The sequence below is a fragment of the Schistocerca cancellata genome, chromosome 3 (genome assembly GCF_023864275.1).
Source record: "Schistocerca cancellata isolate TAMUIC-IGC-003103 chromosome 3, iqSchCanc2.1, whole genome shotgun sequence".
In the NCBI taxonomy this organism is placed as follows: domain Eukaryota; kingdom Metazoa; phylum Arthropoda; class Insecta; order Orthoptera; family Acrididae; genus Schistocerca; species Schistocerca cancellata.
The window spans coordinates 416,022,349-416,039,757 of record NC_064628.1 but is presented as its reverse complement, the minus strand read 5'-3'; positions in this window follow the sequence as shown (position 1 = coordinate 416,039,757).

Sequence of the window (17,409 nt, the reverse complement as noted above, 5' to 3'; positions counted from 1 at the left end):
ACTCCAAAAACACCACCCCAAAGCCAGCCGCTGTGGGCGAGCGGTTCTAGGCTCTTCAGTCCAGAACCGTGCTGCTGCTAGGGTCGCAGGTTCGAATCCTGCCTCGGGCATGGATGTGTGTGATGTCCTTAGGTTAGATAGGTTTAAGTAGTTCTAAGTCTAGGGGACTGACGACCTCAGATGTTTCGTCCCATAGAGCTTGGAGCCATTTTGAACCACGCCAAAGAGCACAGCCAAAAATACACAAGGATGGAAATCCGATACGTCCTGTGGTCAACTCTATAAATATCCCAGCATACAAACTATCACAAAAACTGAATAACATACTGATGAAACATTATACATATAGAGCAACATATTCCATACAAAACAGCATGATACTATGGTTCAAATGGCTCTGAGCATTATGGGACTTAACTTCTGAGGTCATTAGTCCCCTAGAACTTAGAACTACCTAAACCAACCTAACCTAAGGACATCACACACATTCATGTCCGAGGCAGGATTCGAACCTGCGACCGTAGCGCTCGCGCGGTTCCAGGCTGTAGCGCCTAGAACCGCTCGGCCACTTCGGCTGGCAGCATGATGCTGGCTAAGGAACTAAAAACCAAAAAGATCCCCCAAGATGATCAGTTTATATCACTCAACATCACCAAACTTTACTCAAACATACTCATACAACAAGCTGCACAGTAATACAAAAGAACCTTATGAAACACAAGAAACTTTCATACACAGAAATTGTTGAATTTATGGAGCTCCTTCAGCTTACCCTAAGTTACAACTACTTCATTTTTAATGGCAACATATATAAGCAAACAGATGGCCTAGCAATGGGATCATGTATATCTGGTACCATAGCTGACATATATATAAATCACCTAGAACAAAAATTATTTAACACCCAAGAACCTTGCTTAAAGAAAATTGAATTTTATAGGAGATATGTAGTTGACACACCAATGTTAGTCAAAGGGGATACCAAAGACATCACAGATATTCTAAATTACTTCAATAATCTGCATGAGAAAATTAAATTTACAGTGGAACGTGAACAAAATAATAGCATCAAATTTCTGGACCAAACGTTACAAGATACAATGACACATGCACATTGACAATTCATAGGAATAACACAATGATTGACACCACAATCCCTGCAACCTCATGTCACCCAAATATCCATAAACAGGCAGCGTAAAGGTCAGAGCTACATAGGGAAACTAAAATACCATTGAACCAAGAAAACATGCAACATGAAATAACACAGTGAAAAAGATTGCAGTTGCCAATGGGTAAAATGCTTCTTTGGTTGATACAAACCTAGACAAAGTGAAGAAAGACCCAGGTACAAACTGCAACACAGAACAAAAAGAGAAAAAGAAATATATATCTAGTATCCCATACATTGGCTATGTATCACAGAAGATTGCAAATATTTTCAAAAATCACAAAGTAAAAATTGCGTTTTATACACCTAATAAACTACAGCAAAAGGTAATACACAATATAAAGTGCAAGCATGATCCATACTCAGACTCTGGAATATACAAGGCCACGTGCCAGGAATGCTCCATGTTCTACCTGGGACAAACAGACCGAAATTTCAACACCAGATGCACAGAGCACATAAGAGCCCACACACACAACAGACACACTACATCAGCTTTAGTGACACATGTACAGTCTTAGACATAAAAACTGACCGTTCACTTAAGGTGTCCAATAAAACTGACCGCCCCTGACAACTCTAAAACCGGCTATCTGCACAATGTGGCAACACTGTAAGATGCGGAAGTGTTAGGAGGAAGTGTTGTCTACTTCGGAGATGTTGTTCTCGGGTTGTGTGAGCCCGTGGTCTAGTGGTAATAGTCGTGCATTTTAAACTTACAGTCGACCGTTCGCGTCCAAGTGTGTTTTTTTTTTCTTTTTCACCACATCTAAAATTATGAGTCTGATTGAACATCGAAGACAATTTGCTTCACATTCTACCCACCAGCAATATCAAGTATTCCAGAAACAATTCCGCAGGACAGCTCGTGGCTGCGTCGTGATCGTAACAGCTTACGCTCGAGCATTTCCTCGCGCTGCAGCGGCTACCGGCCACCGGCCAGACGCCACCCGCCACCTGAAATACGGCGCCGGACATGTGAACGCGGCGCCACGCTGTCAGTGTATGTATCAACTGTCATCTTCGAATTTGAAGTTCTAGCTATCATGTTGCAGTTAAACGTTGGATTTTGCATATTTGAAAATCATGAACTACAGTTAAGCATTGTAAAATTGATTCGCAAGTGGAAAAAGGTGTAACATCTGCAACACAACGTTTACTTTTGGTATAACAGAGGGGTGAATGCAGAGGAGGCAGCTAGAAAGATTTGAACTGTGTTTGGAGCGAGTACTTTTGGGAAAAATACGCCATAAAAAGATATTCTTGTTTCAACAAAGGTCGTTCTGGCATGAATGATTCTGCATATTAAGGAAGTCTCGATTACTGATATATGTGATAGATTACCATTTTACCATCTCGCGACATTTGAAATTCAACAGGCAAACTTCAGAAGTCTGGTGTAGGAATACTGCATGCGCTAATTCGAAACAACAACAATCAACTGACTAGTATTGATTGTCGTCAGGTCGCTCATTGAGCATTCCTATGCAGTAGTGTTACTGGTGACGTGTTATGATGCATTTATCGTTAACTTCCTAAGAAGAAATGAAAGGCTGAACCACACCAAAAGACGTAATCTCCAGCAAAGAATAGTGTGAACATAATATTTTACATCTGACAGCTCCAAATTTGTGTTTTGGGCTACGAATTCTGCCCCAAGGGGTGTTTGCAACACAGATGGAATTTGTTGTCACCAACTGGAGACACCTTTCGGTCGCAGTGTAAGAAAATCGAGCAACAAAACTGCATCACCTATGATACTGCATGGTAACGCACTATGTTAATTTGAGAAACAAAACTATCCAGGAGATTGATAGGAAAGTCGTCTCTCAGACACTTGTATTGATAGGGTAGTCCTCTCTCAAGCACTTGTCCCTCTCGTCTTATATTCGTAAAATTTTACCTTTCCCGCTCTTGATCGATCAACCGTCAAGGCAATTCATTTCTGTACGAAAATACTCTTAAAACTACTCCGGTTTAATGACATCGTTAGAACCAGTGGGTTTCTACGGGCGTAGAATTTGTAAACAACTTTAGCATTGTCAGATTGTTTTAGACATCGTGAAAGAAAATTCTGTTGCTGATTAATTTATTTTTGATGATTACTGTTGCGTTTGGTAAAGTAATGGAAAATGCTCTTAAAATATTCACTGTACTAATACAAATTTAATTCAGCTTACTACAGAAACATCACTACGGCCGTCTATCTTAATAAAGCATTAAGTGCCTGTAGGACGATTGAGCCTATTTTAACACGAATTACTAGGATATTACCGACTTTTGACTTCGAATGGATCTGTATTTACTTCATTTCCTACATCATTCGCAAGTATTATGAAAATTTGGCATTTCATAGATGGCCACGAACAATTTGGAGCGGAAACTTGATGTCATCGGAACCTTGTTGAAGGACAATGAAATGCGATCGTTAGAACGACTGCTGAAAGTTCAGTTTATAAATACATACATACTTAGCAAAATATATCATGTCGCAGCAGTCCTACCGATACTGCACATAAAATATTAGCTGTAGCCTCTTGGTATGTGTGGAAACAAAATATCTTCAAACTGTTCTCCCACACGGCGACTTTGCGGAGACAAAACGGAGGACTTGGGATTAAAGACGTGCTTTTAAACTAATACATGCAACTAAGACAGGTATCACGAAACTTGTGTTCCTCTCGTTAGATCCTGGGGATAGGAACGCTCCTGTTAATGTAGCACGCCAGCCTATATTACGTCCGAGAGTACTACGGCGATTGGAGCTGTATAAGACTTCCACCAGCAAAAACCAACACTAGAACCGTCTATGATTATATTACCAGACATCGTCTTCACAAACCATTTCCGGTAAATTAACCTACAAAAAATCGGAGGAACATCTGGAGAAATATCAACAATAAAATTCTACCAACTAGAGTCAGTGCCGTATGGTGCGACGTTGTAAACGAAACCATACCCTCAGCGGAACGCATATGGAAAATCAAATTGAGACCAACTCCATACTGCGACATATGCCGGCTTGTAGAAACTGTAGCGCACATCTTCTTATGTGAAAACAGAATCAGAATTTGGAACTGGACTAGGAAGAAATTAGCACTATAAACAGAACCGCAGAAAGTCATATACCGATAACTGAAGCTTTACATCCCGACTGGAAATGTTACCCGTCCGCACAGAATAACAGTTATTCGTGGCTTCAGGGACAGTTTGTGTTTTACGTCGTAACAAACAAAACTTAGAAGAGTATATCTTCTGCACTGCACAAGAACATTTTAAGCTGAAGAAGAAAAACAAATATCAGGAATGGTTTCAAAATTTTTTATCTATGGCTTTATGTAACCTACATAGAGGTGGACAGTTCTTTTTATTAGAAGCAGAATACTATTCTTTCACTTTTTTTATTCCTGGAATATTCTTTTCCGTTGGTTCTAAAATCAGAACTGTTCTAATTTGGCAAAACCCTCCGGCTCCGAAATATATGGCTTCCTTACAGACCTCATATGCATCCAGTGCATAATAAATTAAATTGTGAATATATTTCAGAAGGAATGTCTGTTACGTATTTTTCCGTCACCCTTTCCACTGTTTTAAGTATGTTCTACAAGGACCGCACGCCATTGGAGGCGGCAATCTGTAATTTCTTATACCATAATTAATATTTCATTTTTGTTCTAGAATTTAAAGGAATATATGGGTGCAAACATGGAATACATGGGAATAATTCAGATGCTCAGTGACACGTATGGGGGAGGTATTGTGGTCAGGCCTCGAATATTCGATCCCTGCCCTCTTTGCCTCCGCCTACCTGGTGCTGAAAGTCTTCTCAAACTTTAAAAAAAATAGTGCAGTAATAAGCACGTCTGTCTAGTAAGCAAGAGGTACAGGTTCGAAGCCCAGTCGGTCACAAATTTTCTTCTGCCGTCGTTGCTCTATTTCAACGCGCTTTGACAGTGTGGACGTTGGTCCTTCGATATTTAAGATGCAATTGTTTTTGAGACAATAGAGGGGATTTGCGAACATTTGTCTTGCCATCAATGTAACCGGACCTCAACGGCAACAAACCCTTAATCATTGCTTTGTACCGGCGCTGACCCATGTCATATATATGCGAATCAGATTTTAGTTCATATTTTGTCAAATAACGAATGGTCAGTACACAAGTATGCCGGCCGGGGTGGCCGAGCGTTTCTAGGCGCTACAGTCTGGAACCGCCCGAGCGCTACGGTCGCAGGTTCGAATCCTGTCTCGGGCATGGATGTGTCTGATGTCCTTAGGTTAGTTTACGTAGTTCTAAGTTTTAGCGGACTGATGACCTCAGAATTTAAGTCCCATAGTGCTCAGAGCCATCTGAACCATTTTTGAAGTATACATTTACGAACAGTAGAAGCAGGATTGCAGCGAACTGTTCACTTAATCAAGTGCAACATAGAGTACCTGTGTAATGAGTCATTCCAGCTGCATAGCTGAGGGTAATATTCGTTAAGCAATTCATTGCACAATTAATGTAATACCCGCACGATGATCTCTGTAGTCATACTGCATCATTAGCAGCCCGCGAATGGAGTAATATGTTCAATAAGTCGGATTACTCAATCTCAGGCCAAATAAAGATAAGCGACGACGTCACAACACTATCTTTACTTAAGTAGGTAGTCAGTGCTAAATTATGTGCGCCATCATTAACGTTACTGTAAGCAGTTTGACAGCATAACACCACCACAACTACTGATAACCTCAACCATTATCATCACGCAGTGGTGACTCGAAATGATTACAAGTTGCTGATGTTTGTCAAGAATAGTGGAAAGCTCCTCCGAAGTTCAATTTCCACTACGCCTAGGACGGAGAGAATCCTAAATAACAGTAATAGGTCACCAGCGAAGAGAAGAGTCCACGTATTGTCTAAAGTTCTTGCAGTTTGACATTAATGCAGTTCCCGATGATTTCACACTAACGAGTTCTTTTGGTTATCGGAATACTCATATGGGTATTATAAAAGTATAATTGCTAGAACGCTCAACTATCTTAATAACACCTCATTCTGGTTTGAATACGACTCGAAAAGCGACGTTAATTTGACGTTTCCATCCATCTCCTGACGTCTTACTGAATGAAGTCGAAGTGCACGCACAGTTGTGTTGCCTGCCGCATGGATTCTGTGAAGTGCTGTGGCAGCTGGCAGTCATTGCTGAACAGACATGTGTAAATATCCTCACTGCTCAAGGGGATCGTCTTTGTTGCATTTTTTCCATACCGTAATTAGCACAATAACATAAGGCTTGTTCTGCTGAAGAATTGATGCCCACAAGTCCTTAAATAAGAACCTCCTATCGTTAGTAATACATGAAAGGAAACAGACTGTTGGACAAAAGAATGGACAGCTCCCTGTTTTTTGCGTTTCCGATAGCGCCTACGATAAGAATCTGGTGTCATATTATGCTTCACAGCCCTAAACTATCTATTTGTTTTACTTCATACTAAAACAAAAGTTATGATATGAGAACAGGAAATGACTGATATGCTTCTCAGGAACTTTAGTTTTTCGTGTTTATTTTCTCACTTCATACTAAAACAAGGGAGAGTACCTGTGAGGAGGAAATGAAATATATGTTGGATAAATTTTGATATCTCCTCACATTCCTATGTGAGAAGGTTCCTATTTTCTTGGGATTCAAATAGAGTGGACATTTCATCACTGGTTAATATTCTGATGACTAATGACATGATACCCGTTGCAATTGCTCCATGGCACCTGTGAGCAGAGTCTCACGTTGGTTACTATAAGAACACGCAGACAGTGATGTCCGCTCACTGCAGTCAGAGCCAAGGTGATTTCTTTCTGTTTATGGCGAAGCGTCTGCTGCAGTGTCCTCGCTCAGCCAACATAAACAAACCTCGGCGGCATTGGGCACTGCTAATCGCTGCACTTGTCGCGAGCCTCGACAACAAGAGCGGACTGTCTCTGCTAAAGATAATATGGAGTTAATACATCTTACGTAACGTAATATGCAGGTCGTGGGTTGGTAAAAAATTCAGTTTGTAACTTCCCATCGCATTAAAATACTTTACAGTCATATTTGATGCAATATTTACTGTTGGCTGTCTCTCTAATGTTAGTAGTATTGATTCAGATTGTGCGTGAATACGAAATCCCCCCCCCCCCACACACACACAGAAACAGTCATTGATTCCAGTGAGGGTGACGACTACTGTGTGTTGAACAACACATGCACCAGTCTATTCCTCAGTTGGCGTCGAGTGGATGAGATTTTTCAATTGCCTTGCATTGCAAGAATTGTAAGGAGGAGACTGAAAGTGAATAGACTTGTACGCTAAAGAGCTGCGACAGAGCAAAGCTTGACTGATTATCAGATAATTGTCCACATGGGGTTTGTGGACGAGTATACTTTTAGTAACCAACCCACGATCATTACATAAGATTTCTCGAAGGCGTAGGGGCATTGATTTCATTAAGTTGTCGACAGTGTAGTGTGATGGTTTACTTCCCACCATATGTTTTCTATATTCGTCCAAAGGTCGCTTGCATTTGTAGGTCCACATGGCAATGACTTTGTTGCCCCTGCCACATATTCTCTATCTGGTTGATGTTCGGTGATCGTGGAACAAACGGCAACAGCTTTATCCTCTCTTGGCCCTGTAACCAATCTCCCATCTCTGCTCTGCTATGATGGATGGGGCTCTCCTCCTGTAAATAAACTGTTACCTCGTTAGTTCACATATTTAAATAACGTATTTGTAATAAGCACATTGTATTATTATTTTTCACAGTGTTTAAGAACTCAGGCCCTGTCATAGATAAGTGATCTAGATTCATCAGTCCGATTAAGAATGTGGTTTACCCAGGTTATCATATGATGAGAGTCGTAGTCGGATATCCACATTCAGACTGACTGGCTGAATCCGATTAGAACGATGTGGTATCGAAATGAAAATATAGAAATCGGATAATTTGAACGTCTGTATTTCAACAATGCTGCACACATAAATTCCTATGATGGAGTAACAGGTAGCAACTCTGGTCACCGTCTGTTAGCTCAATCAGTTCAGCTGAAAATATTTGCTTCCAAAGGCTTCAACACCCTCTGGTCCTGTCCGGTCCTGGTATCACCCAAGCCAAACCTATGAAACACAAGAAAACATGAACTGTGAAAGCAAAGTCAACTTTACTCCAGGTGGTACACAACGCGCCTGTCGACAGGTGGCAGTTGGATTTTCGGATTCTGGGGAGTCCAGGTTAGCACGGCAGAGAATATCGAATATCTCTGGTAAATTTCCCTACAAGCAAAAAACATGCATTTGAAAACTAAACATCGATACATTGATCCAAATACGAAAACTAAATTAACTCACAAAAGAAATTGACCGACAAAAAATTCTCATCCTTGCACTTCAAGAACCACGACTAACTGACAATAAAACCTTGCATTACGGAACCCATTGCGTCTTCAAGAGCAAAATACAACGAAAGGTAGCGAAAGACGTACCAATCTTCGGTATTGCATTTCTCGAACACAGATCTATCATCAACTCTGTCAAAGAAATTACACCCATCAACAATCGAATGGTTCAAATGGCTCTGAGCACTATGGGATTTAACAGCGAAGGTCATCAGTCACCTAGAACTTGGAACTATTTAAACCTAACTAACCTAAGGACATCACACACATCCATGCACGAGGCAGGATTCGAACCCACGACCGTAGCAGTCGCGCGGTTCCGGAGTGAGGCGTCTAGATCCGCTCGGCCACCGCGGCCGACCCATCAACAATCGACTTATGACTATGCTCATTCAGAGCAGTAAAAAATATACACTCATCAATGTACATGCACCCACCAACATCGAAAATAAAAAAAACACCGAAAATGTCGAAAAATTCTGGAACACACTCGAAAATACTATGAGCAAAATTCACCAAGATAACGTGAAAATACTAATGGGAGACTTAAACTCTCTATTTGGGACAGAAAAAACCTGTAGAAAAATGATTGGTACAAATTCAACACACCGAAACGCTTAGACCAACGTCAGACGTCTGACTGACATTTGCCAACAATTCAACCACAAAAGGATGTCTTCCCACTTTAGGAAAAAAACCAGTTCCCAGGTAACATGCTTGGCTACCAGGTGCAAGCTGCTTTCGTTCACCTTTCGGGACTCGCTGAAAGCCAGATTTTTAATTCATTTGTATCAGAGCTACAAGTAGACAGATAAAAACTCAATAATTTAATCGTAAGACAACGGTCGAGCAAAATTCGTCTTGCTACTTTTAGTAACCCTTAGTGTCAGATCGAAAACCTTAAGATACTGCCAAATAATGCCACTTGTTTTCTGCCGAAATATTTTTTGTTGTTGTGAATACATAATTTTATCTATGAAATGCGAATGATGTAGGAAATGAAGTAAATACAGATCTTTTCGAAGTCAAAAGTCGGTAATATCCTAGTAATTCGTGTTAAAATAGGCTCAATCGTCCTACAGGCACTTAATGCTTTATTAAGATAGACTGCCGTAGTGATGTTTCTGTAGTAAGCTGAACTTAAGTTGAATTAGTACAGTGAATATTTTAAGAGCATTTTCCATTACTTTACCAAACGCAACAGTAATCATCAAAAATAAATTAATCAGCAACAGAATTTTCTTTCACGATGTCTAAAACAATCTGACAATGCTAAAGTTGTTTACAAATTCTACGCCCGTAGAAACCCCCTGGTTCTAACGATGTCATTAAACCGGAGTAGTTTTAAGAGTATTTTCATATAGAAATGAATTGCCTTGACGGTTGATCGATCAAGAGCGGGAGAGGTAAAATTTTACGAATATATGACGAGAGGAACAAGTGCTTGAGAGATGACTTCCCTATCAATACAAGTGTCTGAGAGACGACTTTCCTATCAATCTCCTGGATAGTTTTGTTTCTCAAATCAATATAGTGCGATACCATGCAGTATCATAGGTGATGCAGTTTTGTTGCTCGATTTTCTTACACTGCGACCGAAAGGTGTCTCCAGTTGGTGACAACAAATTCCATCTGTGTTGCAAACACCCCTTGGGGCAGAATTCGTAGCCCATAACACACTTTTGGAGCTGTCAGATGTAAAATATTATGTTCACACTATTCTTTGCTGGAGTTTACGTCTTTTGGTGTGGTTCAGCCTTTCATTTCTTCTTAGGAAGGTAACGATAAAGGCATCATAACACGTCACTAGTAACACTACTGCATAGGAATGCTCAATGAGCGACCCGATGACAATCAATACTAGTCAGTTGATTGTTGATGTTTCGAATTAGAGCATGCAGTACTCCTACACCAGACTTCTGAAGTTTACCTGTTGAATTTCAAATGTCGCGTGATGGTACAATGGTAATCTATCACATATATCAGTAATCGAGACTTCCTTAATATGCAAAATCATTCATTCCAGAACGATCTTTGTTGAAACAAGAATATCTTTTTCTGGCGTATTTTTCCCAAAAGTACTCGCTCCAAACACAGTTCAAATCTTTCTAGCTGCCTCCTCTGCATTCACCCCTCTGTTATACCAAAAGTAAACGTTGTGTTGCAGATGTTACACCTTTTTCCACTTGCGAATCAATTTTACAATGCTTAACTGTAGTTCATGATTTTCAAATATGCAAAATCCAACGTTTAACTGCAACATGATAGCTAGAACTTCAAATTCGAAGTTGACAGTTGATACATACACTGACAGCGTGGCGCCGCGTTCACATGTCCGGCGCCGTATTTCAGGTGGCGGGTGGCGTCTGGCCGGTGGCCGGTAGCCGCTGCAGCGTGAGGAAATGCTCGAGCGTAAGCTGTTATGATCACGACGCAGCCACGAGCTGTCCTGTGGAATTGTTTCTGGAATACTTGATATTGCTGGTGGGTAGAATGTGAAGCAAATTATCTTCGATGTTCAATCAGACTCATAATTTTAGATGTGGTGAAAAATAAAAAGAAACACACTTGGACGCGAACGGTCGACTGTAAGTTTAAAATGCACGACTATTACCACTAGACCACGGGCTCACACAACCCGAAAACAACATCTCCGAAGTAGACAACACTTCCTCCTAACACTTCCGCATCTTACAGTGTTGCCAGATTGTGCAAATGGCCGGTTTTAGAGTTGTCAGGGGCGGTCAGTTTTATTGGCTACCTTAAGTGAACGACTTGGACTTAGTCTCTGTGGCGGCCGGCCGGCGGTCAGTTTTTATGTCTAAGACTGTACATAATACAGGACACCCATTTGGAGAAATAGAGCAAAATGTCAAATTACTGCACTGACTAAATAAAGGACATAAAATTGGCTTTCTAAAAGTACTGGAGATATATTAACTTTACAGAAAATAAGAAGATAAAATATTAAAAGAAAAACTTGGAAATGAATCAGTCAATTTCTTCAGAGATTTCGATAGTATACATAAACAATAATAGTAACAGATAGAAATAAGCACTATTGTAAAATAGACATAAGTAAGTTATGATCCAAACTGATAAGATAAATTACCTCTGTACAAAAACATGTTATACTCTGTGGAAGACCTATGATGTCATCTCTGTTGACAACTTGTAAGAACATGTGTATCACTGTACTGCTTACGAAAAATGTTTTCGATGTTTAAAAGTGTACAATAAGTCGTATATGATGTTTAGTGTGTGTGAGACTCTGCACAAATGGACCATAAGGAAACTGTAATTACAATTTCTTCTACATTTCACCACAAACTTCACAAAAAGGTGGACAACCAATTAAAAATCGCGTGTTTTCTTATAGATTGCAGTAAAGTCAACAAAATGGAGCAGAATCTCTCACATCGACAACATCACCTAGGTATGACATAAGAAACACGAAAAACGCACTTGAAAATGGGAATCATTTCCCGAAACGCGTCGTGCGAAAAATAAAATAAAGAAAATTGTGACTGGTAGCAGATGAGTTAGTGGTAAACAAACCTAAAGTGCAGACTATTCACTCAGCTTAATTCACCGACATTTTGCAGGCAGCTCCCTTAATAAGTTCCCTTAGTCGGTGGCTGTCAGATATTCCTCCTGTAATTTTTTCTGTACTCAAATAAGATATGTTTTCCCCTAGATATGCAAACCATAATCCGTTGTTATCAAGTGCCTTTACAAACTACATCATAAGGCCATGCTTGGAATGCAGTGATGGAAAAGTGGTTTTTTCCCGTTCAACTTCGGAGTCGTTAATAACATTCTCTTTCCCAAAGTCCATGTTTACCCTCTTGCGCCACTCTTTTGTAGCCCAGTGATGCAGTACGATACCTTTGTGCTATCGTGAAGGTAAATCAACAAAGGATATTTGGTGTGATCACATTGTTGTACAAGGAGAAATTTACCGTTTCAAGTTCGCAGAAATCACTCATTGACGTTCGTGATCGTCTTCTGCGACACCAGTGCTGTGGTGTTATGTTCTTCTTCCATTTTCGTTGAGTGAGCAGTTAGTATTGGAACATATTTGATGCCACTGTCTGAAGGGACACGTTTATAATTTCGATTTGGACTGTCTGCAGATAGGCACCAGTTATATGGAAATTATTCAGGAATACACTTTTTCCCAGAATACCTCAAATTTCGAGGCAAAACGCAAGATTGTCTCCTTGACAGGAGCAGTGTAGTAGACCCATTTCTCTTTGACGGTGGAAGGTAATTTTTCCCTTTTTCAGTACACTCTTGCCTTTCAACTTGGACGCAAGTACTTCAGATGCTTCTTTCGATGGCTTGAGATCTCGGGTGACGGCGTTTAACTCGTCGGGTTGAAGCGTCGAGGAACTGATGACATCCCCTCACAATCACTGTCAACTGTATCTGTACCAGAGGAGGCTGGATGAGGATGAGCCCCCCCCTCCCCTGCAACGGTTGTTTCCATTATTTACAGCAATATTTACTAGGCAGAAATAACAATGAAGTGGCTGAGGAAATCAATAACGACGTTTTCTCCACTTTGACTCACAGCCTCAAATAAGGCTAAAATCAGTTCGAGAATCCCAGGCATTAAAGAAAACAAAAAGATTCGTTTCTTATTATTCTGTGTAATTTATTAGATACGAATAGCGGTTCAAACCTGAAGATATTGCAAAAAGCAAAAAATTTAAAGAGGTGGGATGTGGATAAAGAGTTGGTAGCAGAGACTGTTGAGCAGTATAGAAGGACCATTAGGCAAAACATTTGATGAAACAGGGGCAGGAACATATTAGAGGGCGAATGGGCACGAATATGTAGCTTAGAGAGATGGAATAGGGAAGAAAGCAGAGGGTCACATAGACGAAAATACAGGGCCCAGCACAAATGCGCGGATAATACAACAGATATTTAATCAAACTGGCGAAAGGGGAAAGTATAAAAAGACGGTGCATGAACAAGGCAGAATACAGACGTATAAAATGTCGTCTATAGAAAAATCAAAGAAACCTTTGGGGAAAAAAAGGAAGCAGCTGTACGCATATCAATACCTCACATGGCATGCCAGTGACTTGATTAGGAAATGTGAATATAAAAGTAAGAACTGAAAATTGCTGTTTAAACAACAAAATTATGATGATGCCTGCAGTAGATAGGATGTAAAATTCAGACTATCATTAACAAGGAAAGCATTTCTGAAAATACATTATATTTTCAGAAATTTTGTAAAACATACATTATATGTTTTACGAAAGATTTACCAATGGTATTCGTGTGGAGTATAACGTTGCAGGAAAGTGAAACGTGAATGATGAGCAGTTCATACAAGAAGAGAACCGAAACTTTTGGCAGGTGGTACTATAGAGGAATGCTGAAGGTTAGATACATAGGGCAAACAACTAACGAATAGTTACTGAACCAAACTGGGGAGGAATGAAATTAATCGCACAGCTTGAGTAAAATAAGTCTGTAGTTCAGAGAATAAGTGGAGAGCTGTATCAAATCAGTCTTCAGACCAATGTGAAAAAAAAGAAAATAGAACGAATTAATAACATTCTTCAAAGTAAAAATGTAATTGGTGTGAATTACTGCTAATACGATTACCGTACAGTGTGCCCACAGACAATTTAGTCGTTTACGCTAATGTTGTATAGTATTATAAAGTTTATGTGTCTACACTAAAGTTCTTATTTAGAATTGAATAGCGGCTTCTTCCTTTATTTACAACAAATAATCTTCGGTTTGTCAGACTGTAATGATCTACTAATGAGCTGAAAAGCAATCAAATTTAGTAGCTTCCTTGGAATTATAAATCATAATATACAACTTCCTGAAAACATATCCACTGTGCAGTGGGTTGTGAAGTACACAATGTGTTTCTAATTGTTCACTTGACAGAAGGATGGAGTGAACATGCATAAAAATAAAGGTGACATGTAATTAAGAAACAGCGCCTTGTGCCACATAGTGTTAGAAGTTAACAGGACAAGGTGGTCATCTGGCGGCTTACTCGCGAGTCCACAGGGTAGGGATGCTCGCGTTTAGGCGAGAGTTGAAGGACTGGTGTTTCCCGATTCTCATAAAGATTGGTGTCAGAGAAGTTTTCAATGCAAGCTGAATATTATGGTCAGAGTCTGAGAGCCTTGTTTAGCTTTAAAGATATGCTTATGACTACAAGCATTTTCCGAGCAAAATTTAATGGAAAACAATAGGGCCAGAACGCAATACTTACCATAGGTAGTTTCTTTACCAGAGTAACAGGACAAGGAATGGGATCATCCCAACTGTTATGCAGCTTTGTGCTGATTGCATGAAAGTTATCACTGTTTAAATACTGCTGTTAGTTGCTAGAAGCTTTCAAAATCTGGGAGTTAGTCGGGCAGACATCAGTGGTGTAGGACGTCCAACATCATCTCTGCTCCACCCTAGGATAGTTCAGGGTAGTATCTTCGGCAGATATAGTCCAAACTCTATCTTGGCACTTTCCGGAAGCCGAACTGCATGTGTCACTAACCAATAGACAGCCAACTACGGCCGGCCCCGGTGGCCGAGCGGTTCTAGGCGCTTCAGTCCGGAACCACGCGACTGCTATGGTCGCAGTTTCGAATCCTGCCTCGGGCATGGATGTGTGTGATGTCCTTAGGTTAATCAGGTTTGAGTAGTTCTAAGTTCTAGGTGACTGATGACCTCAGATGTTAAGTCCCATAGTGCTCAGAGCCATTTGAACCATTTTGAACTGCCAACTTGGACCAAATGCTCAGCAAATTACGTCAGACAAGGAAGGTATTGTAGCACAGAGGAACGACCGAGTGATCAAGCTTGCAAGGGAAGCATAATGACATCATGGAAGCCTAGAAATACTGTCTTACTAGTGACTACAGAGTGTCGTAAGAGGAGCTACGTACAACGCAATAATTATTGAGGTGCCCAACATGCAGAAAAGAGCCTCTGAAAGGTGAAATTGCGAAAGTCTGAAGTCACTAAGAGAGCTAACAGTGAGGGAAAACCACGGCACATACGTCAGTGCCGGCTCCAAGATTGCAGAGTGCATGTGAAACACTAACATAAATACCCCACATGTCTAATTGCTGAGTGATGATTGACTATTACCCAGTACGTAGTCTTAGCCCTTGTGTCAGTTCCATTATCCAGTAAGAGGAGGACTAACTGTCTTAGATCGTCTATGGAACCACGAGCCAGCTGGATGGACGCTGCTGCCGGATGTGCTGCTAATTCCTGAGGCAACACTATAGTTCAATTCCTTTATCTTGGCGGTTCGCGCATGCCCGCCCAGACGCGGAAGATTCTTGCGTTGCCAGTTGCTCGCGCCAAGAGAAGCAGCGCCATAGTATAGTTCGCAAACTTAAGTCTAGGGGCGAGCGCGCAGTTTATGAAGTAAAGCCACCACGGCCGCATTAACCCTTTCGCTGCTACACAGACGTGTTCCTCGCATTCCGCGCTGTGAGCGATTTTGTCCTCATTGCACTGCTCGCCTGTGCAGACACATGGTTTTTCGACTGCTTTGACACATTTTATCATTCGATTTCACAAAAACTATTTGGCACAATAATTTGATTTTTACACATCTTCTTGACTGATACCTTTGCCCCATAAATGACTTAATTTTGTTTCGATGCTCAACACAGTTATTGTGCAGCATGAGATGTAGTAAACCATTGTACGAAATTTTGAAGAGTTTACAGAGGTAAAAGTCCATAGCGTATACTTTCCGTATGGTCGATTTTAGTTTCCACTAGAAATTTCAAAAAATTACATTCAAATGAATAAAATTCATGAAGGATATTGTTTTTAAATAAAGAAAATATTAAACACCGAACAAGGTTTGACGTCAGCACCTTTCGCTTAGCAGCCAAACACTTTAACCATTTTTTTAATCTCATTTTGTTCGTTTTCCTTCGTTGTATCTGCTCGGGGCGGACGTCGAAAGACACCCGTTTCAGTTCGTCGTTGATCCATTAACTCAGATTTTTTTTTATTACAGAGGGCAGCTAACCCTCAGACGGAACACTCTGAGCTACCGTGCCGGCAACCTTTACGCTAACGCAGCTTGTCATTCGGTAGAACTTGCGAAGAACTTTAAAATATCACGCAAAATACCGACAAACACTGTTGGTATGACTATGAATTACTCACGTTTCGTCGGAGTACAATAGTAAATAAACAATTACCGCTGTTCTTTATTGCGAAAAAGGAGTTAGTGGGAATGATACAAACACCTTTCCTCGCTATCGCCTGAATTATGAGGCTTATTGCTTGTTTGGTTTAATTAATTAATAGAATATGAAGCAATTGGTATAAAGAATGCTTTTTCCAAACTTTCTATAAAAGAAAATCTGCTACTAAGACAGTGCTTTTGTTCAATTACTTTATTTATGACTGAACGTTTCTAAAATTGAAGACACTCGACCGTGCTCTGCACTGCAGTCGAGCTCTGGCAACATCGTTCTCTGTTCATTTGCTGACTGTGTTTTGTGACGTCAGATGCGCAGAACGAACCTAAACTCGGCTGCCGTCGTAAATGACGCGCACTTTAATGAGGAGCGGAGGGCTGCAGGCCTTCTGGTAGCTTGAGCTGCGTGACCTGGACAGGGAAGGCCATTGCTAACCCTCACTCCATTCCTAGACCCGAGACTTATGCTACTGAATGCTGTCTCTTAAACAGGGGCTGGTAGCTGACCCCTTACAAAATTGCATATTTTTGGTAAGGTCTTATGGGACCAGACTGCTGAAGTCATCGGTTCCTAAGCTTACACACTACTTAATTTAACTTAA